This window comes from Rhinolophus hipposideros, assembly GCF_964194185.1.
Source record: "Rhinolophus hipposideros genome assembly, chromosome: 2".
Lineage (NCBI taxonomy): Eukaryota > Metazoa > Chordata > Mammalia > Chiroptera > Rhinolophidae > Rhinolophus > Rhinolophus hipposideros.
In genome coordinates, this window is record NC_138048.1 from 70703977 (window position 1) to 70726772 (window position 22796).

Consider the following 22796-nt stretch of genomic DNA (forward strand, 5'->3'; position numbering starts at 1 on the left):
TTACACAGATAACTATTTAGTCATAAATGCTTTGCCAAAAAGGATAATGCAGCGGGCTCTGAGGAGACATTTAATGAATTTGGAGTGGGAAGGATGATCTTTTTGAAGTGATCTATAAACTGGATTCTGAAATATGAGTAGGAATTGGCAGGTGAGGACCAGGGTATAGAGTGTGGCAGAGAGAGGCAAGAAAAGACACAAATGCTGAGAAGCCCGGGTCTTTCCAAGAACAAAGAGACCAGTGTGACTGAGAGAAGGGCAGAAGAGCTGACAATTCCAGAATTTCTATGCCATTTTAGGAATGTGAGATCTCATCCCAAGTATGATGAGAAGAATTATAATTACCAAAACAACATGATCAGACTGGCCTTACTCTTCAAAAATAGAGGCTATCACTTTTGAATTGTTGATTTTTAATAACCATCCCCAGAACAATTCATTATACTGCATGCCATCAGAAAATATTTTTGAATGAATAGCCAATTCATCCATTATGTTATTTTCATCAATTAACCCTGCCCTCAGATTTTATTTATCTATTTTTTAATGACTGACCTCTGTGATAGCATTATCTCAATTAGAATAATAGCACGATGGGGGTAAAACAGAAAAGAGGTGGAAACAAATGAAAGTACAATGAAAATCCTCATCATGCAGGGGTATGCATGGATGATCATATAGACTGGTAGCTAATTCCATTACTCTTTGACAAGAGAAAAGGATTCTAACATGCCATAACAGCGTATTTATGACAACTCGAAGAAATAGAGATCAAAGTGATATAGTCTTTCCTTCTGCATTCCACAACGAAATATTTCTGCTACGACCATTACAATTAATGGCTAAATATTAGAGTTTCTTTTTTGTTTGCTTTGTTTTGTTTTGAGGCAGTAGCTGACACAAGCCATTCACATTTAACTATATAAAAGAAGTTTTACTTTCTGCTTACTATGAACCTACTCTCAGATAGAAGCTCCAAATATTGTTAAATCTAGAATCTCCTTAGAAGTTCTGACTTCCAAATGAACAAGAAGGTGAAGTTGGGTGAGAGGGATGGGAATGGATAAGACAGCATGTTTAAAACAAAACAAAACAAAAACAGAAAAACAACAAAAATAAAGAAACGTGGGCAACGGTTTGACTGTATACATAGCACACTGCGGGACACATTTTTGAAAACCAATTGGCAATCCAGTGATCCCCCAGAAGAAAAAAATAATCACTCAAGAGCTCAGGAGAGACAGCCAGGTAAAGTTGATTACTTCCCTTTATATTAAATTGATGCTTTTGTCTGAAAGGGGGCATCTTTGGGTCACAAGTCATTGCTTGCAGAAGCAACTTAATTATACTGCCAGTATCTTTATAGAGAAGACAGCATACCCTAACAGCAGTGCTACATTCTCAACTCACTATTTAAGCTTGCTTTTGTTTCTAGTAAATTGCTGTGCCTGGGAATAGTGGAGAATTGCCATTCCTGGTGCCCTGCTTAATTAAAGTTCTCTCTCTCTCTCTCTCTCTCTCTCTGTATATATATATATATATATATATATATATATATATATATATATATATATATATAGACAAAGCCTTGCTGACAGAGAATAGCTACAACTTTGGCAGGAACAGGACTAAGTTTCTCAGTATGGCCTTGTGCCAGGATGTGCCAATCTTTACACTTTGGATGATGATTAGCAGAGACGGGGTATTTAAACCTTTGTGTCCATTCACTCTCAGGCTTCTGCTGGAATTGGCAAATACTATAGTGACTGTTGTTTAAGAAGTAACTGTCTACTAGGAACTGGACTAAGACTACCAACTCCTTTCACACAAGGCACCAAACAACAATAATGGTTTCCTGTCACTTCTGACCTGGCTTAGAGCTCAACCAGTGCCCCCCCAAAGGGGAAAGAATATTACACTTGCAATTTTCTTCAAATATTTAATTCTTTTAGATTCCCTTCACATTACAATTTTATTAGTAATAATTTATTAATTTATTAATAATAACATTTCAAAACAATGGTCTATTCATGGGCTATTTGTGTAATAGAACATCAATGAATAGATATTCACAAGAATTTAATATATACATGTAATGTAAGTTGCTAAATGAATTCACCATTTAAATAAAATTGAATGATAGGGAGCTTGGAATTATCAAGTATTTAAGAAAATGACAGAAAAGTCTTGAATAATGACCAGAATGCCAAACTTCATTACATTTCAGATCTTATTGTCCAATTTCGAAGTATTTGAAAAAATAATTAGTGCTTTCAAAGTTCCTTGAGATATCACATTTTCTTCATGGCAGAAAATAATTCTAATGTACATTTTGGTAAATTATAGCCAGAAATAATCCTATCACATGTGTAAGTCTTGATAAAATAATATATCAAAGTAAAGTCAAAAAACTATATTGCAAAAATCAGTAAAAGTGTCAATTATTATTTGTCTGATTAAAATCCAATCTTTTAAATATATTCCTTTTTACTTTTAGAATTGTGCACAAAACTTCAAAATACCTATTCATTCAAATACAAATTATTTAAGAAAAAATAAAAACCAAAAATGAAAAGACCAATTATTAAGCAAAGAAATAACATGTCAAGCTAGAGCCTGGTCTCTTTATTCATTTAACAAGTATTTATTGGCCCCCAGTAATTTGCCAGGCACAGTTCTAGAGCCTGTGGGGAAACACACACAGCTTTGAAAAATCAGACAGAAATCCCTGCCATCACAGAGGTTATATATACTGTTACTACAATATCGTTTCATTATATAAAATGTTTTACCTTTGAATATTCAATAACTTCTCAGATATTATTACTAAAAAGCACAGCTCTAAATCATAAGAACTTTTGGTATCAATCTCATAGTAACATACGCATTAGAACACTTGGCATAGTTAAAGAGGAAATGAAACTGGTGACTTCTTTTACCCATAAGAAAAAGGATAGATAACACTGTCACTTATGTGTAAAGTTTTGGACAGCTAAGTAATATAGATTTAAATTAAAAATGACAGATGCACTTACTTGAAACATAATGGTTACTGAAGTGAATCTTTATTACTTCAATGTTGTGGTTAACTATTAAATGGCTCAAGTATTATTTTCAGCTGTGAATGTTGTGACCACTGTTGGTCAATGTCCTATGTAGTAATCATTGTTTTCCGGGTAAATCATGTCCTAAGAAAGGTGGTTGTCCTATGAGGAAAACTTATAGTAGTGATAATCCCAAGTTAGTTTTTATCAAATCAGTACTCATTGATTTCATATGTAAACTTGTTGAATTCCTAAGCACAGAGTATCCCATATGACAATATGAAAGTATTTACCATAACTAATTTTTTTAAGGCAACAAGAATTTTCAACTCAATTTGGAACATTACAATTAATCACTTTCCTTCAGAAGACTCAATATTCATTGTTGTATCAAGGAAGAAAAAACTGTTACACATAAGTGATGCCCAATATCTATATAAATAAATTAGTATGTCAGTTAGAATTTTCCCAAAAGGTGGTTGTTGAAAAACATGTAAGACCTTCCTATTATGGTCTGGCTTCTTCACTCTCTCCAGATGTACCTATGTTATTTAGATACAAACAAAATGAAAGAAAACTGCATTCTACGAAAATATTTGCTCGATATTCTATCTCTTCCCCATCGTCTGGTCCCCAACACATTGCCACTACTAAATAAGTAAATAAATAAGCCAACAAAACTACATATTTTCTCGATTTTGCCAAAAATTAAACAGAAGTATAGGTGCAGGTGAATGGGTACACAAGTAGGTTTCTTATTGAAGCACCATGTACAGCTCACCCAGAGGGAAGGCGTGGGCTTCAGCAGGTAGCTCTACCCGCAGGCATAGGTGGTATGAGAGAAGCAGACTACAGGGGAAAAAAAAGGTTACAGTGTGACCTATCACAAGGGAACTAGCATCAGGTACAACAAATGTGGCTAGATATATAGTGAAAATACTAAATGAAAATTGCTGTAGAAACCAGAGAAACGTGAAAACTCATGAAAAAGTATATATACTCTTATTTCCTAAGTCAAACCCAAGCTCATCAACTTAAAGGCAGGTTCTAAGACGCCAACTGCATTAAGCAGAGATAAGTCTCAGCCTGAAAGTTCATGTCCTGTGCTGTATCACTGTGGGTTTTGATTTTACATCTGTAGCAGTATCTTAAATTGCATGTGTTCCAAAACAAATTTCATGCTCAACTTGTTTTTCTTAATTAAACTTCCTTTAGCAGTCCCTAATATGTGTATTATTAAAACTCATTAGTCCCATTCTCACTTGCCTGTCATTTTTTGGCTGCACATTCATATATTGAAGTGCTCTGTTGCTATATATAGGAAGAAAATTAAATAGTAAATATGGGGACTTGAGCATTTTATGAGTGTCAGAATGAGAGACTGCAAGGCCCATAAGGTTTCACACAAAAGAGGCGTTACTGCTACAGCTAACATGCTGACACATCTCTGATCTATAAAGTCTGCCATAATGGCAGCAGTAAAGCGTTCTGCCATTGACTAGAATTTCTCTTACATGCAACGGAAATAGGCATAGAAGAGATTATACTGACTGTTATAAAAAGAATTCATATAAAATGCCCCCAAACTTTAATGTCTAATCATTTCAAATGCCTAGAGTGATTTACTAGTTTGTTCTGACTTCAGTAAAGGTTACAGTTGGCCGTCTGTCTCTTTTACCCAGGTTTACTACCAAATGGGTGTGTGGTTTTGTTGTTGTTGTTGTTTTCTTTTTTTTTTTTTTGACAGGGGATCTTAAAGGCAGAGGTATCACAGCATCATAGGATTGTTTGACACTGTCAGTGCATTTCCCTTAACAATAAAGCAAGATCAAACCTGTTAAAGACTTATGCTTAGCAACAGTGGAGAATGTTGCCATCCCACACAGTTAAGCGGTCAGCTGCCTCAAAATATTTTAAATTATCTTTTAAAAGGTATTTACAATGACACTCTAGATTCATCATGAGTGTTCACTTTTTTTTTCAATTTTTATGGGCTTTGCAAATTTGAGATGTTAAAAAGTGAAATTTTAAATTAACTGCAAGTTAGTTTTGTTTTGCGTTTCTCAATAAAGCAAAAGAGATGAAAGATTTGCATTTGGGGCTGCCATTTGTTAAATTTCTACCAATCATTAAAGGATTACCCTTTTCATTTTGCTTTCAGTTCAGTGTGTAGTAATTTAATTTTTAAATCTCAGTTAATGTAGAATAACATTGAACTGTATTTAATCTTCTCAAAATTAAAAGAAGGTAACAGCAAATGTGTTATCGCCCCCCTTGAATGTTAGGCCACTTGGAACATATGGAGACTTTCAGGGGACAGGTGTATTTGTTAAGCAATGCTCCAATAAATGCAACATCAGTTCTTCCATAGGGATAAGTTTTGGGGAATCCAATGTTAATTCTTGTCATGTACATTAGGAATTGGGCTTGCAATTATTAAAGCTAATTGAGAGTTTCCATAACTTTACCCCAAATTACCACATTTTCTGTTATTCTGTAGCAAAATTGGAACTGATAAAAGCCACAATGTAGTTTTTAATAATCATGACCAAAAATATGTATTTGGATAAGGTAGAGCAAAAATGTAATTAATTTTCTAAGTGAACTCTTCAGGTTTTTCACTAGTTCTTAGAGTGATCCTCTGTATTCATGTAGAACATTTACTTAACTGGTTACCTTGTTCTTCATGTACTGACTACAGTTTTTAAAAATTTGGTGGTGTGTAGTTTTGTTTATTTTATTTAGATTGTTATTGGACTTCCAAAGTGAATTTACCACCTACGAAGTTTACCAAAGTTTTGTGTAGGAACTCCTTATAGAAACCAAAGAGTAGGCCAGAGTTTTCCCCTTTTCATTCTCTCTGCCAAAAGAGAATAAAACGAGGGAGTGGAAAGTAATGATTATTCTTGACAGAGAAAAATATTGTTCAAACAAGACAAAGGCACGTTAAGCCGAGTTGTCTGCTTTAGCACTATGGAACATGCCATGACCACTGATTCAAAAATTGCAAAAAACATGCAAGTTAACTTTGAAAAGGACCTCCTTTTTCCTGTTTCATCTACTTTTTGTACTCTTATTTTTCATCTACTTTTGTATCAACACTGTACTCTTTTCAAGCCTAAAAAGAGAAATCTCAGCCCATCTCCCATTCCCCTTCAGTGTTAAATTATCATTTAATATGCTATTTCCTTGCTGTCTTCTTTTAATCATTTAATTTAAAAAAAAAAAAGATGTTAAACTTTACTGGACTGCATGGCTAGGACCAGTGGCGCTAGAATGCACCAATACACAGCACATCCATTCTTCTAGTTCACGCTGCACATCAACCACGTGACTTAGAGCTGTGTGAAATAAAAGGCAAACCTAGCCTCTCAGATATCTCCTTAAAATGAACAATTGGGCTTGCAAAAACTATTCCTTCCTATTTCTATCATTTTGAGACAAGCTTATACAGTCTGCAGAACTAAAAACTGACATTTCCACTGTAGAATTCTTAAGAGACAGAACTTTTATATTTGCTATTTTATCTTTAAAAAGAAAAATAAGTCGCATGTGCTTGTTTCAAAATTTAGATTTCAGAAACATATATAGACACACAAATCCAGGAAGAAAGTTTGGTGAGTCTCCTCTTTTAATACCAGGATGTCTGACGTATTGTGAACTCCTGAAATAAGTACTGGGTGGATGAGTGCTTCAGATGACATTGAAGAGTTGCCTTTCAATGAGTCACAAATAATGACGAAGTTTCAATGCTAAAACCATAAAGGTATCTACACACATTTTGTAATCTGTAAACGAAAACCCCTGGGAAAAAAATCTGATGCTTTTCTTCAAAAGATTAAAATGTACACAATACATTATGTTATAGTTTAACTAGTATCTATCTCCATGTCATTCTAATGTATTTGAATGTGTGAAGGTTTAAAATGTAACAGAATGGCCTTAAACAGAAAAAGCCAACTAAAATTATGATGCTGACTGAAGTGTCAGAAGAATGGGGGTGGTGTTCATTAACCTATTAACCTATCTATCTATATAAATATATACATATTTTAAATGAATCAGTTCTTTAGATGTTATTGTTCTGAACCTGTGCGGACACCAAAACTGGTTCAGAATAAAACGCTTTCCTGGATTCCAAAGCAACTTTTAGTTTCCTAAGTCAATTAATATTTACTCATTTGAGTGATTAATTTTAATTATATCTGCTGAAATTGATTTTCCTTCTGCAAATAAAGATAAGCTTTTCTTGAGAGCTACAAAATACATTGTTAAAAGGGAGGGGGGAATTCCCCTGAATTCAGCTGCAAGAAAATATCTGGGAAGGCGCGCGCTCCACTCAGTCGGAAAGAAAAGCCAGTAAGTGACGAGGCAGCCGGGGTCGGCATGCATCAGAAATGCAGCGGCTGCTTGGCGCACTCGCCTTCCTGGGCCCTGGGCAGAAACGCTGCAATGCCTTCCTGGACTCTTCCAACTCGAAGAAAGTTACCTTGGACAGTATTATGCAAAGTCGTGCATGTGAATTACAAGACAACATGAGTGGCCAGTCACTCACTTCTGTCTCTATCCGATTCAGTGACCCTGTAACCCTTTAGTGATCAGCTGAGAGAAAGGGGAGGCGTGAAGGAGAAAAGAGAATGAGGGGGAGGCAGAAAGAGACAACACGAAAACGGCCAATTCTCCCTGCAAAATTGCCGGAAAAGCCAATACAGCCGCCGAAACCGCTGCCGAGCCAGCCGCGATGTCTACTTGGGCTTTCCCCCTCCACACTCAGGTATTTCAAGGCATCACTGCCTCCTGTCCTTAAAGTATCACTAGGAGAAAGCACTGTATCCAAAAGGGATCCCCCAACTGGGAGATTTTCAATGCTAAGTGGAGAGCTTGGAGGGTTTGCTCAGCTTCCCCCTTGACGCCACAAAAGAGGGTTTTTTAAGCTCCATCTAGGTAGCTCCCTAGCGATCCGGAGATGCGCGAGGTGGCTTTGCTTCCCCCTTTCTCCCATTTCAACAAGCACCGCGTCCGCAGCACCTTCCGCGCAGCGGCACACAAACCACGGCGGCCCCTTCCCAATAAAAGACCCCCAAACTTACCCTCAGTAAGAAAAATCCACAGAGGGAGACCCCTCATCTTCCCCCAGTCCCCTTCCAATAATTCAAGGAGACAGTTTCCACAACACTTCGCCGTCAAATTCAAGCTGAATTGGTTAAAGTATTTACCAGTTTCTAGAGGCTTTTTTTTTTTTGGAATTTTGAGCACCAGGTAATTCTTGTTTCAGAATTCAAGACGCTTCCTTTTATTTGTGTTTTTTTTTCTTCTTTAAGCAGCCGCAACCCCCGTTTTGCTCCCCCCCCCTCTCCTTTTCTCTTTTGCTTTCTTTCTTTCTTTCCTTTTTTTTTTTTCTTTTTCTTTTTTCTATTCACCCACAGACACTTCCAAAACGTGTGGATTGATCCTTTTTTCTCTCCAGCTGCAACCACGATCCAGAGTCCTGGGGACCCAAAGCCACCTCCATGTAAATCCGACCATCAAGCAAGAAATACAAATGATCAAAAACGTTACTTCTTTCAGCTGCAATCAGATAATCCTACTAATCCAATAGATTTATCTCGATTGGAAATTGACCTCAAAAATGAATCCCCGGTGCTGATGTCCGGTAGAGCGATTTCGTAGCCCTGTTCGGGTGACCGAAAGAACTGTGGTTTCTTTCTTTCGCTCTTTCTTCTTTTTTTCAATCTTTTTGGATTCTGGGTGCACTGCTCGCAAAAATGCCGAGGACCGTGGTTTTCCCCTAATATAGGTTTCTACTCCAAATCGGTGCAGAATGAAAAATGGTACAAAGATACCCCTAGTGGCTCAAGATAATATTGCAGGGATCTCACTTTTTTTTTTTTTTTCTTCAATCCCCTCTCCTCACGGTTTTTTTTTTTTTCTTTTTCTTTCTTTTTTTTTTTTTCTTTTTTTCCCCTGTAGATAACTGGCTGCTGCTGTAGTAGTTAAACAAGAAAGCTGAATGGAAATTAACATGAATGGTATATGATTACTTGAAAAGAATCGTGTGATCTTTCTTCTTTGTTTTACTTTAAAGACTGAATCTTCTGTGCTTCTGTCTCCCCCAGTATCCATCTTTTCTCTACAGAACTTTCCCCAATGGCATTTAGTAGCTAAAATGCCAATTTAGGGCAGTTAGTGATTTCAAAGCAAGTATATTTGTTTCCTGAGTGACTATAGATATCAAAAGACGCTCTAATATTTCTGAAATATGCTCTTTTTAGAAAAACCCTTAACAGTTTTTTGCTTTTTTTTTTCCTTTAAAAGAATACCAGTGTACATACCGGGGGTGCCAAAAAAATGTATATACATTTTAAGAGATGTTAACACTTTGGTCAACGTTGCTCAAGCAGTAGTTCGCCGCAATCAGACGTGTCTGGATACTGATGGTAACCACCACTTCGAGCACTTCTTGCAATTGCAGAAGTTAAACATGACTTGTGTTCATCTTTTGCTATCAGTATATTGAGTATTACAATTTTAATACTTTTTTCCTTTCTTAAAATGTGTATACATTTTCTTGGCACACTCTGTGTATACAATCTCTTCTCATTTTGAACCTTTGATGTTCACTCAGTAAAGCAGATGGCTGCTGTGACCCTGTGGCAAGAGTATGATCTATGTGCCATTATATGGGCCTCTATGATTGTTGCCTTTGCAGTTCAATGACTTACATACTTACAGATAACTACTAGCATTTTTCGCAGGTTTTAGAGAAAAAGAGCCGATGTCATGAGTTTTAGGACTCATTTTTGGTAAGCAATACTTCACAAATTTATTGTGCTTACCAGTGACCCAGGAATCTTTTAAAAATAAGGACTGTGAATCTGTAGGACCAGAGAAAGAATGAGATTCTGCATATCTACCAAGCCCTCTGACACACTTTGATTATCAATGGCCTAGTAAATTCAGGAGGTTGGATTAACTTTCTTGCTGGTGGGTGCAAAAGCTGCAAGGACTCCTAGATCTTTCATTTAGATGACTAAATAATTAACCCCTTTTAGTGTAGGAGCTGTTAAGGAGTCAAAAGACCTTCCTTCTACCACTGGTTTTGCTCTTAACTGGTTATGTGACTGTGAGCAGTCACTTTTTGACACACAGTTTATAAATCTATTAAAATTAAAGAGTAAACCCAAATAAATGAATAAAATATATGTTCTTAGATGGGAGACTCAATATTGTAAAATAATCTATAAAATTAATGTAATTATTACAAAAGCCCACTATAGTTTTTCAAGAAAGTTGAAAAGTAATCTGAAAATTTGTCTGCAAGAGCAGTGTCAAAACTTGTCAGTACAATTTTTCAGAAGAAGGTATTGGGAATTCCATATGAAGTATTAAGGCTTAATACAAAATGACAGTAATTGAGGCGATGTAGCTTTGGTTTAGGAATAGAAATTAGCTCAATAGAATAGGGGCTGGGAAATACATTGACAAATTTGTAGAAACTTGATACATAGGTGGCACTAGAGAGCAATGCAACAATTAATTATTCAGACAATACATTAAGCATATGAAAAAATTATAATACTAGCTCTCAACTTCACAACTAAATATATATTTAAAGTAGGATAAAGACTTAAAGATACAGAGCAAAGCTTAAAACTTTTAGAAAAAGATAACTATATGATTTGGAGTAGATGGAAAGAGAAGGATTTACTAAATATTAAGATATAAAAAGTGAAGTCCATAAAGGAAGTATGTTAAATTTGATATATTAAAATGAAAACTTCATGTACATCAAAAAAAGTCAAGGCATAGACTAAGAAAAGATATTTGCTATGCATATAACCAAAGAAGGATTAGTATCTAAGTATATAAAGATTTCTTATAAATATATAAGGAGAAAAAATATGATAGGAAAAAATGAGCCAAGATCAACAACCAATCGACAGAAGATTCTCAATGTCCAATAGGCATAGGGAAACAGTACTCAATTTCCTAGTTATTAGAGAGATATAAGTTAATTGATGGACTATCATTTCACAGCTATGAAATTGTCAAAAAATTTTAAGTCCAACAATGCCAAGTATAGATGAGGATGTGGAGCAAGCACAGAAAGTATATAATACAGCAACAACTTTGGAAATCAGTTAAGTGATAGGTGAATGTTTGCACATACTAAAACCCATTCTCCCCACTCCTGCATACTTCTCCACACATGTACATAAAACACCCATTACAGAATTATTTGAAAAGCAAGTTGGTAATCTAAATACCTCTTGATAAATAAATGGACTGGTAATTTATAGACTATTCGCATACTGCAATACTGTAGTAGATGCAGTAAAAAGAACAAGGAATGCACTATAGCTGCTTGAGTTAGTCTGGGTGGATTCATCTCAGAAACGCAATATGGAGCAGCAATAACAAAAGCAGGTTGCAGAAAGATACCTGTGGGATGATACTATTTTTAAATCAAGTTTTAAAACATGAAAAATAATTATATCTATTATTTTTTGAGCACATGTATATGTGGCTAAAGTACATACACATGCATAACAATGATAACCATGAAACTCAGAGTAGAAAATAGAAAAAGTGGAGAACCATATGATTTCAATGATATGGGGATATAATACTGAAAACAACAAAAGAACAAGAAAAACAAATGAAGAAATAAAAACTAATAGACACAGACAACAGTTTGGTGGTTATCAGAGGTTAAGTGGGGAGGGGGTTGGTAGATGAGGGTAAAGGGGATCCAATATATGGTGATGGAAGGAGCACTGACTCTGGGTGGTGAACACACAATGGGATTTATAGATGATGTAATACAGAATTGTACACCTGAAATCTATGTAACTTTACTAAACATTGTTACCCAATAAATTTTAATTAAAAAAAAGAAAAGAAAAGAAAATGGGAGTTAGTGAAATTGGGAAGGCATCACAGTGAGCTTCAGCTGAATCTTCAGTGCTTTATGTTTCAGACTTAATCTTGAGTACACAGGTGTTTATAATATTACATATGAAATGTTTGTATGCCTGAACTATTTCATTAAAATGCAATATTTAAAGTAGATGATTTCTATGAACCCTTACAGTATTAGAAATTTTTCTAATTAGAATAAGTATATGTAGAACTGAAAAAAAAAAACAGTATGGGAGTTCAGAAATTCATGATGTGTTTTCTATATAGAGATTTAAAATATCTGTAGCACTTTATATTTCTAAGAAGTGGATATAGATAGGTGCTTATTTATTTCTTTAATGCATATGAAAATTTCCAGCTATGAAGCAAAAATTGCCATCTAAATGAGAAAAATGGGGTTGAAATAGGGGAAAAATATAACCCTCAACTAATTCTTTCTTGTATTTTCCTTTGATCTTGTATATAATATCTCATATGTATATAGTAACAAGGCCTCTGGAATTGTGAAACAGGCAAACAATCGATTGTGTTAGCTCTGACTAGTTAACAGAAAACCACCAAAGCCAGAGTAGCCCTAAGCCAAACAACACAATTAATTTGTTGATTGTAAATGGTTAGTTGTTGTTTTGAATTAATACTTCACCATCTGTACTGAAAAGTTAGACATTAGATATTAATATATGTAGAAAATAAACATTTTCTGTATGTTTAAGTACAAACTGGTTTGAAGGTTAAGGTAGTCAATGAAGGATGAAGAGTAAAAGAAAAAGTACAGAGATCAAGGTAAAACATGAATCAAACTCATTTCTCTCCCTTGTGATTTACTTTATAGAGAGCAAAGAAACTTACTTACTCTTTGTGTCCCTCAGAGTACAAATGATTAGTGAATGAATGACTTAATAGATCAAAGAGTGAAACAAGCTGGTACATGAGAAAAACAAATTTATTCTCTATATTGGATGGGCTTGCTAATCTCTCTTCAGAGAATAGAATTAATAGAGGAGGGAAGTAAAAACAATTATTATGACTAACGATAATGAGAAATAAAAGGCCAGAATTGGCAAACGTGAGTGCCAATTAGAATAGGGGATTCCAATTTGATTAGGTCACTAAAATCTCAGCTATGCTAAACCCCATGGTAAGATTACACGTTCCATTTTGGTTTCTATACTTTAAACAAATAAAAAATGATTGATTAATACCAAGTGGATCATATACAGAAATGGCATGATTCTACTAAAAAAATAGATGAGACAGTATTTGTTGTTTTTAATACAAGAGGAGTCATTATGAAAAGAGAGTTGTGATTTATTCGGGGGGTAACTGATATAAAAGCACGTTTTTTATGACCAGGTCAAATCAACTAAGTGCTTCCTGGTAGTAAATATTTTAGGATGTTATGAAAGATTGGTGCTCTAGGTCTGAAAAAAAATAAATAACATAAATTATAGTAAAACAAATTTCTAAAACAAGTCTTGGGGAAAAATATTCCTCTACCATCTTCAGAACTCCCCTGATGTAACCTCATTTTAAGTGCTCAGACTTGAATCTAAATGAACGGCAATTGGGAATTATGAAAGGCATAAAAATAAAAAGCATTGCAACGTTATAAGGCCTAACTGCTGCAAAGGTGGCTGTTTGGGAGGGGGTTCTTTCGACAGGGAAGAATCTGTTCACACAATCCTCCTTAATTAGAAAAGACTACTTAAAACACTTGATTGATACTGAAAATTTCAGGTATGCATTCAGAGAACACACCTGCTTGAATACTAAATTTATACATGCTTCTCTATATTTTATGGTTTAAAGACTTGAATTGGAAACCAAGGAAGTCATGATCAAGACTATATATTTTCGGATGAGACTGTCACGTAGAGAAATGGGGCTTCTTCATCAAGGTTGGTTTGAGATACTGAAACATGTTTAAAGTTCAGTGGCTTAAATCAGAAATAAATCCAGATTTTCAAAATAAACTCAAATCATTTTGAACTGTTAAAAACTTCCAAATATTGGTACCATTATGCTAATAACAACATGGTTTCTTTCTTTTTGAAGGTACTCTCTTTCTATGTCTATAATTTATAGTTATATTTAATTGGTACAATTACTCTTTACTTAAACTATATCAGCATTCAACTTCAAAGATTTTAGCTATTCATATCTTAATACATTATTTTATAGAATATATTATTTATTTTGAAATAGATTTTTTACATATTTGAGAGACTGAGTAGTATTTTTACTGACCCTCTATTAATATCATGCAGATTCTCTTGACTTTAGCTGCTTTTGACACTGTCATACTATGATTGATTTCAGGACCTTGTAGTATAGTCTAGAGTGACTTAAACTACAAAAAAATGATCTTAAGTATTCTTTTAGTACTGAATAAATAAAAACAAAAAAATCATCCTATTGTACCTCATGCATTGAAGCTTGTTGTATAGTATTTATTTGAGTCCAAATTTCTAGTATTATCAAAAATTTCTGTAAAATTTCACCCAATTGTGGAAAAGCCACATGAAAATTAATATTCTGTAGCTCAATCTGGAAAAGAAAATTTTTAGTTATATCCCAATGGCATTGCCCTTTTATTGTATCACAGACACAGTTTGGGTATTCTTTTTCTGGATAAGATTCCATGCTAATTATACAATTAAAATAAACACTAGCCTAGATTTTCATTATTGTTCAATTAGTGATTTGATGATCACTATCTACCTGTCTCAAAATATTTAGTTTCATAATTTCTTAAACATTAAATAAAGGACACTTTTAAATGACATCTCCAAAAGGAATGAATATTTCTGTATTTGTCTCTTCTGTGTGTGTGTGTGTACAAGCCTATCTGTCTCTTCCTCTTTTATCTTCTCTGTCTGTCTGTCTGTCCCTCTCTCTTTCTCTCAAGATCTCTAAACACATAAATCCACATTTTTTAGTTAATTTTTGAATATTTACCTCAAATTGGGAATTATGTCACAAATGTTTCAAAAGTATGAATTTTCCTAAAATCACTTGTATTTAGTTTTAGAACTTTCTTTTATTGCATGTAAATCAAACTATTTTGGGTGATCTAGATACAAACAATAGAATGATGTAATGAAAGAATGATAAAGCCATATTGCACTCAATGTATATGAAGTTGTTTAGTCTTTCAACCAACCGTTATAAAAATCAAGACCCGCCTAGTCTAAATATTGTGGCTTTTTCTCTGAAAATTTCCCAAAACTCCCTAGAGAAAAACAAGCCAACAAATGGTGTTTTGTTACTTTAAACAATATATAATCTTGACCCTTTACAGTAATTTTTAAATAGCTGCTTAAGTAGGTTACATAGAGAAGGTAATGTGAAGATATTTCAAAACAAAATTTGTTATAAATCTCAAAGTTAATAGACTACCAGGATAGACAGTTTATGTGTTAACAGAAAGTTTATCTACTGCACGATGCAACGAGAGTGTATCTCTTGGCAATCTGCAGTACATAAAACCAATTCATAGTTCATTTCCTCATCTTCATCACTCACAAGTTTGATGACAGACTAGGAAATACTTTATAGCCAATATCAGTTTTTACCAGGACTCAAAATAATGACTAAAACAAATGGAACACATTTTAACTATGGCCTAAAGAATTTCATAGTCCTTGTATAGACTCCAAAGATATCCTTTTGCTAAACAGGAAAACAAAACAAAACAAAACAAACAAAAAAGAACAAGAAGGTTAAATGACTAACTTAACTAAGGTCACGCTGAGTTCAGTGTAATCAATACATGAGAAGCTACTGCATCAAGCCACTTCAGACTTGTTGCTTTTTATGTTTGGTTTTTGATATTAAAATATCATTGTTCTTAAAGTATTTGACCACAATCAAATTTTAAAAATTGTAATTAGCAAATCAAGAAAGCACAACACTAAATATTCTTAATGTAGCAAGAAGAATTATAGCCCTCCAAAGATGTCCACATTTTAAGTCCTAGAATTTGTAAATATGTTACCTGACATGACACAGGGACTTTGCTGATGTGATTAATTTAAGGGTCTTGAGATGGGATCAATGTAATCACAAGGGTCCTTATTAACAGGAAGTCAAAAGAGTCAGAATCAGAATAAGAAGTATCATAATGGCAGCAGAGCAGAGATGTGATAAAGAGCAAGATAGATAAAGAGAAAGAGAGAGAGAGAGAGAGAGAGATTTGAAGATGCTAGACTGCTGGCTTAGAAGATGGAGGAAAGGGTCATAAGCCAAGGAATACAGGTGGCTTCTAAAAGTTGAAAAAGGCAAGAAAATGGATTCTGCCATACGGCCTCCAAAAAGAATGTAGTCCTTGCAAACCCATTTTAGATTTCTGACTTCCAAAACTGCAAATTTATAAATTTGCATTGTTTTAAGCCACTAACTTTGTGATAATTTATTACAGCAGCAACAGGAAGCTAATACACTTAATTAAAAATATTAAATGTGTTCTTGGAATAAATGATGCTGCCCAATAGAAACATAATGTATGTTACCTAAGCAATTTTAAATTTTCCAGTATACATTTTAAGAAGACTTAGGTGAAATTAAATTCAATAATATATTTTACTCAGCCCAATATATATAAATATTATCATTTTGACATGTAATCACTATCAAAAACTAATAATGAGATATTTTATAATTTTTCATACAAACTCATCAAAAATCAAATGTGTACACTGGATATCTAGGTGTCTAGAGCACATCTCGATTTGGACTAATTCTTTTTCACTAGTTGAGCTCAGTAGCCACAGATGGTTAGTAATTGCCATATTGCACAATGCAGCTATAGACTGCAAGAAACAAAGAGAAAACATCATACATTTTATATAGATAATTCTAATATTCTTTTATCTGTAACACTCTAGATTAAGAATCACTTAAAGAAATCAGGATGTCAAAAATTATCTGTCCATATTTATGTGGTTTTATTTCTGGGTTATCAGTTCTATTCCATTGGTCTATGTGTCTGTTTTTCTGCCAATACCATGCTGTTTTGATTATTGTAGCCTTGTAGTACAAGCTAAAGTCATACAATGGAGGAAAGACAGCCACTTCAATAAATGGTGCTGGGAAAATTGGATAGCCACGTGCAAAAAATGAAACTGGACTGCTATCGGTCACCATGTACCAAAATTAATTCAAAATGGATCAAAGACTTAAGCATAAGACCTGACACAATAAACTGCATCAAAGAAAACATAGGTACTAAACTTATGGACCTTGGGTTCAAAGAGCATTTTATGAATTTGACTCCAAAGGCAATAGAAGTAAAAGCTAAAATAAACAAATGGGACTATATGAAACTGAAAAGCTTCTGCACAGCAAAAGAAACCATCAACAAAATAAAGAGGCAACCAACTGAATGGGAGAAGATTTTTGCAAACAGTGCCTCCGATAAGGGGATAATATCCAAAATATACAAGGAACTCATGAAACTCAGCAACAAAAGAACAAACAACCCAATTGAAAAAAAGGGCAGAGGACCTGGACAGACATTTCTCCAAAGAGGACATACAAATGGCAAATAGACATATAAAAAAATGCTCACCATCACTAATCATCAGAGAAATGCAAATAAAAACCACAGTGAGATATATCACTTCACCCCAGTCAGAATGGCTATCAACAAGACAAATAGTAACAAGTGCTGGAGAGGCTGTGGAGAAAAAGGAACCCTCATACACTGTTGGTGGGAATGCAGACTGGTGCAGCCATTATGGAAGGTAGTGTGGACGTTCCTCAAAAAATTACGAATAGAATTACCATATGACCCAGCAATCCCTCTCCTGGGTATCTACCCAAAAAATCTGAAAACATTTATACATAAAGACACGTGTGCTCCAATGTTCATTGCAGCTTTGTTTACGGTAGCTAAGACATGGAAACAACCAAAATTTCCTTTGATAGATGAATGGATAAAGAAGTTGTGGTATATATATATACAATGGAATACTATTCGGCAATAAGAAAATATGATATAGGAACATTTGTGACAACATGGATGGATCTTGAGAGTATAATGCTAAGCGAAATAAGTCAGACAGAGAAAGCAGAGAACCCTATGATTTCACTGATATGTGGTATATAAACCAAAAACAACAAAAGAACAAGACAAACAAATGAGAAACAAAACTCATAGACACAGACAATAGTTTAGTGGTTACCAGAGGGTGAGGGGGATGGGGGGAGGGAGATGAGGGTAAGGGGGATCAAATATATGGTGATGGAAGGAGAACTGACTCTGGGTGGTGAACACACAATGGGATTCATAGATGATGTAATACAGAATTGTACATCTGAAATCTATGTAATTTCACTAACAACTGTCACCCCAATAAATAAATAAAAAAAAAAAGAAATCAGGATGGTTGTATGGCTAATTTTCTTATAACTTTGTCCTTGAAAAGTTTACTTAAGAAGATCAGAAAAGGAACAAAAATAAAAAAATAACATGAAAGAACAGTATGATTACCTACATAATGGTATTGAGTTGTCTGATGTTAGTGAAAAATGCTAAGGATAATAGGAAAAAATATATCCAGTATTTTCAGAGCAAAAAGATAGCCAAAAATATGATAAGAATGACATTGCTTGGGGCCAACTATATAGTATGAACAAATGACCAACAGAAAAGCAAAACTATTAAACCCTTCCTTTCAGTTTCTCCACAGAGAAAAATGATGTTTAAACTGGAAAAGAATATGATGGTGAGGGAATAGTAAGAAAGCCTAAAGGTGATATAAATTAGTTTTAAGATTCCAGGTCCAAATCCATTACCTAAAAGGATACTAAAAATACTTGAAGATGTGTTCTTGGAACTAGTACCTATTATTTTTGAGTCATTTTGGAAGAGTGCCAAGAAAATCGTTAACTGTACCGGTTTTCAAACAAGATTCCAAAAACTAAAGTTTACTATTCTTGACATTAACAGAAATTCTAGAACGCATGGTCACATGTGATCACTAAGTATATGTCATATCAGAATAAAATCTTTTTATTACACTTACTGGAGTAGCAGATCGAAAATGTGGTTTGAATTGTTTATCTCAACTTCATCCAAGGCCTTTTATAAAAACTACTCATAATTTTCTTCTTGACAAAAGTATGAAGTATGGACTGAATATGTTGTAGTTGAGTAGATCCTTTGAAAGTTGAACAATCATTCTTCTGTAGCATCCAATGAATGTTCTTTGATGTTCTCTTCTCTTTTGCCTTTTTTGAGGATGAAACTTTGTAAAGGAACTTGTTTTGTAATAAGCCTGTCCATTAAGTAAATTAGTCTAATGGTGGGTATGAATAAGAAGCTTTAGTAGGAGCCTGCGTGAGCTCATAGACTTTTAAATAGTTGATTTAAAACCGTCAACTATTTTTGGAATTATATTTTTCACTGATGCTTTTTCAAATTATTTGATAAGGAGTTTGATATAAATTATTTGTATATTAAATTTTATCCATCAAATTTTGACATCTAGTGTTGCTCTGTGTCCTCTATTGCGACATAGAAATCAAGATCTCCTTATTTTTGGTTTAGTCACTGATATAATATGAATATCTCTATTTAATTAACCAACCATATTTTTTATCAAAAGGTATTTCTATTGATAGTATTTAATTGAATTACAAAGAACTTTGGGTTGTAAGTAGAGTAATTTTAAAAACAGCTTCACTATTATTCCAAATTTAAAACAAATCAATTAAAATACAACTCAATATCAATCTTAATTTTGGCTGTACACATTTCAAATGAACTTTTATAATACAATGGCTATGTTCTTTCATCATGTTTGACTCATAATATGGGCAAAATCTAAATCTTCTCTCTTTCTAGAGATAGATCAAGAAGCAATATAACTGACAACAATAATAGTAACAGTAACAGAAAAGAAAATAGTCTCAATATAACTTGCCTCCCTCCTTTTCTCATGTTCTCTCTTTTCCTCTCCTCTTCTACCTCTCTTGTGTTTAATACGTGTGTATTAAACACAATATATAATATATAATTATATGTATATTAAATATATTAAGATAATTAAATATATTTAATATAATATGTAATACAATACATGAAACATACAAATGAGGATATACATATTTCCAGGTGCCTATTGCAGACTAACATTACCTACTTCTTTGCTCTCTCAGCTTTCTTGAAGTCATGTCGATTTAACAGTCATGATAATAAAAAGAATGTCAACTCACATTTGTTGAATGTATCCTCTATACTCAGTTCTTATGTGTATATTTCAAGTTTGAAGGGTACATTTAATTTTTCCTACTTTTACAGGTCAGTAAACTGAAACCCAGTAACACTAAATGACTTGCTGCCACTAACAGACTAAACTGAGATTGCATTTGAATTTAAATCCAACTCTCTTGTGCTTCTATTCATTGTGAAGATTGGTGAACTCAGAGCTAGAATAAAGATACTGAAGAAATGACTCAGTGCCCAGAAGTTAATATAAAGGAATGGTCAATTGGGATGGGGATCACCTTCGAGTAAAGGAATGTCCCACGCACGTCTTAAAAAGCAGAGATAATGACGTGATTATATTAGCTTCCATCTCCCTGTCTCACATAGGGACAATGCTATGACTGTTTTGAAGAGCAATAGAGGCTGAACGTGTCCCCTGTAACCAGACATGGTTATTTCATCCCTCAGGAAAGCTGAACTATGTACTGAACTGAGGGTCAACATCAGGAGGGCATTGCCAAGTGTTCAACTTGAGACCAGTTTGGAAAATCCTCTCTAAACACCAGTCAGATGAAAGACAATACCCAGTCTGCCCCAGCCAACACCCTGGGTTGCTAGTACGAGTTACTTCCCCTGATTACCTGGGAAATAGTGCTAGCTAGAAACCACAGACAAGACCAACATTGAAAGATGGGGTCAGACGTACCAGGGAAGTGTGATAAAAGTAGACTATGATAGCAGAAGAGTCAACTAAGGTTACGGAGAGAGATCACAGAGGGCCTGGTAACAACAGGACTCCTTATCCAGGAATTTCAAGAGACACTTGCATTCTCAACATGGACTCGCATCGGCTCATGGCTGCATGGCCACGCCACCCCATCACTGCCCTCCCCTGTCCTCATCTAATTTTCATTCAATGCTTTCCTCACACTCACACCAAAATAAAGCTTTCATGAAATAAATCTGGTTAAATCATTTCTCTGTTTATTGCCAGAATTTGTGCTTTTCACCAGTTTCCCACGAAAATCTCTTGACGAGGGAAGTTAAAAGTACCAATACTTCGGCCTGCCTCTCAACCCCCTCAAATCAATTAAATCAGAATCTCTGGAGCTAGGACTAAGTCATCAACACTTTTAAAACACTCCCAAATGATTCTGATGTGTAGCCAGAGGTAAGAACACGGGCCCAGAGGGTACATTGTAAACTCCATAGAATGGTAATAACTCTTTCTTAAAGTGGACCCTGCTAGCCCAGACTGATCGGCGCAGGATTTGCTGTCAGATGGACCTGGGTTTGATTCCTAAGTTTTTCACTTGCTAGTGACACTTGAACGAGTTTCTCTTTCCTCATCGACAATATAGAAATTGATACAATATTTGTAGAAAGGCAGAATTATCTATTCCCTTCCAACCCTAGTCTTCCCCTGTTCACTCTCAGTAGAGAAATATTTTTTAACCTAACACATGTTTAAGTTTTGCTGTTGGGAATGATCTGTATTAACGAAAGAGCAGGTTATTGATTTTATAAATGCTCCATTAAAACACCACCATCAACAACAAAAAACAAACCCCTAAACCTACACTCCATAGCTTTGTAAGGAACATACTATGAACAGAAGATACATAGTATTTCAACTTAATAGGTGCTCACAGAATGAATAAATAACTCATAAAAACATCCTGGGACGTAGGGTTACAGTCACATTCCAATGAAGTATATAATACTTATTAATGTTATTTTTTAAAATAAAACTCATTTAAAAATTGTGGAGGTTTTAGTTCTTTTCTAGGCAGACAAACTTGAACTAATAAAGGTGGGACATTAGGCGTTTGACACTTTTATTAGATAACGAGATCTCTTTCATGCTGAGTGCATCTTTAACATAAGAGATTCACATTATAGAAATACCTTTCAGCATAAGTGATATTTTCCTTAAGAAGAGTGTGCAATAGAGTATACAGATACTGAATTATAATTGTGCACATGAAACTTATATAATGTTATTAACCAATGTTACTCAATAAATTTAATTTTAAAATATGAATATGTCATTTATAAAATACAGTTCACTAAGTACATTAACATATATAATTGTCTTTGACTTCTGAAACAAAATTTTTGAGACAAGAAAGTAGGTAATATTTGTTCTTTTTTATGATTAAAAAAATAACTAAGGAAAATTGACTTCTTTATGGTCACACAGGAGTTTGTCCAGTAGAAATCAAATGTTGGACAGCCAGTTTGAAATTTCTAATAGTAAACAATGCTATTTTTCCTAAATTGGCAGAAAAGACTTAAGATAGCTTGTAGCTTTCAAATATTTTTGGTGGGTAGAGGTAATTTTTCCAAAAAAAAAAAAAAAAGAAATCACATGAAATTATAAGCAAATATTTCAGGTAAGAACAGAACTGAATGGTGAACACACAATGTGATATGCAGATAATGTATTACAAAATTCTACACTTGAAACCTATGTAACTTTACTAACCATTGTCACCCCAACAAACTTTAATTAAAAAAACCCAGAACTGATGTAGTAGAGAGGAAGAAAGTGGGGGACAAAAGCCGAGCCACCCCCCACACTCCTCCATCCTCACTGGCAGCAGCCCCCAGGAGGG

At 34.3% G+C, this 22796-nt stretch overlaps 1 protein-coding gene across 12 annotated transcripts in view; it reads right to left on the bottom strand.

Annotated features, from left to right (window-relative positions):
- The window catches only part of NLGN1 (neuroligin 1), a 794578-nt gene that overhangs the window by 634815 nt on the left and 136967 nt on the right, over nucleotides 1-22796 (bottom strand). For 6 of the 12 annotated variants that reach the window (XM_081064845.1, XM_081064843.1, XM_081064853.1 and 3 more), the window contains exon 1: nucleotides 8135-8860. The exons of the other annotated variants lie outside the window; for them this stretch is intronic. The gene's annotated coding sequence lies outside the window, so the exon portion shown is untranslated. Of the gene's footprint in view, nucleotides 1-8134; nucleotides 8861-22796 lie in introns of those variants that run through there. 12 annotated transcript variants of the gene reach the window in all.